We start from the raw sequence: 1,348 nt of genomic DNA, 5'->3' as shown, positions 1-1,348 counted from the left end.
GTGAGTGGCTGTCAAGGGATGAAAATAGGAATGTCTAGGGATGCCTGGGTGGCTCAGATATTGAATGTCTGCCTTTGGCTCAGGTCATGATCCTGGGATCCTGAGATCGAGTTCCTCGTCAGGCTCCTAGCAGGGAGCCTGCTTCTGCCTTTGCCTATGTCTCTGCCTCTCTCTGTGTGTCTCTCATGAATAAATAAATAAAATCTTTAAAAAAAAAGGAAAAAAAAGAAAATAGGTATGACTAGACACAGATTTTAAAAGCAAGTTCTCTTTGAATTTTCTTTCCCACCACCTGATAAGCATTTTGTTTGATTTACCATGGCATTAGCAGCAGTAAAATGGGTGATATCAAACAGAACTATTTGGAAGCATTTATTTCCAACTCAAAACAGAGCTTTATATTGTCTTTGTCATAAATCTACATATTCTCTTCCAGATGACTAATTGCAAAGTAGAACTTGCTTTCATATCTGATGGCAGGAGGACAGTATGCTACCATCCTTCTGTGGAAATTCCATACGAATATACACAACTTATCCCTTGGTCAGATCTTGTGCATAATAATGAAGAAACACATGATCAAGTACTGCAAACCGATTAGAAGAAAAAAAATGAACATATTGAATGAGGACTCATGATAAAACAACTTAGCAAAAATGTACCTTACCACTAAGAACCACTGGTATCAATGTGGACAATATCATAGAACTCTAAAGAAATTGGATTCTCCAAAAGACAGATGATATTGAGGTTTTCAGGAATCAGAAAGATGTTATCTTGTGTCTCATTGGCCATTTGAGCAAATGCAATTGAGTATATTCACTAATATGTTACATAGCAAAATAATAATAAAATGTCTTTTCATGAAAACAAAAGAACTACCCATCTTTATTTTCCCAAAAATCTAGCATTTTACCAATAATTTTTTTAAATTTTAATTTATATCTGGTAGTGTATCTTGCACATAAGGCAATTACCCAAGGGGCAACACAGAAAAATGCAAACCACTAAAATATGTCTTATTAAATGTTGTATTTTTTTATGGTGGTAAGAATTAACATGAGAATTAACATCTACCCTTTTTAACAAACTTTTCAGTACACAAAACATTGTTAACCACAAGCACAATGTTGTACAGCAGATCTCTAGAACCTGTCCATCTTGCATAACTCAAACTTTAGCAACTTCCTTTCCTCCTCTTCCCCGCCCCTAGTAACCACCATTGTACTCTCTGTTTCTATGAGCTTTACTATTTTAGATACTTCACATAAATGAAATCACGTGATATTTGACTGGCTGATTTCACTTAGTATAATGTCCTCTATGTTAATCATATCATTGCATGGGG

General features: G+C 35.2%; 1 pseudogene; it reads left to right on the top strand.

The window, feature by feature from the left end:
• The first annotated feature begins 318 nt into the window (after positions 1 to 318).
• LOC112655975 (39S ribosomal protein L42, mitochondrial-like) lies at positions 319 to 743 on the top strand (annotated as a pseudogene).
• Positions 744 to 1,348: the final 605 nt, after the last annotated feature.

The sequence above is a fragment of the Canis lupus genome, chromosome 22 (assembly GCF_003254725.2).
Source record: "Canis lupus dingo isolate Sandy chromosome 22, ASM325472v2, whole genome shotgun sequence".
Lineage (NCBI taxonomy): Eukaryota > Metazoa > Chordata > Mammalia > Carnivora > Canidae > Canis > Canis lupus.
This window is presented reverse-complemented; position numbering and strand designations above follow the sequence as displayed.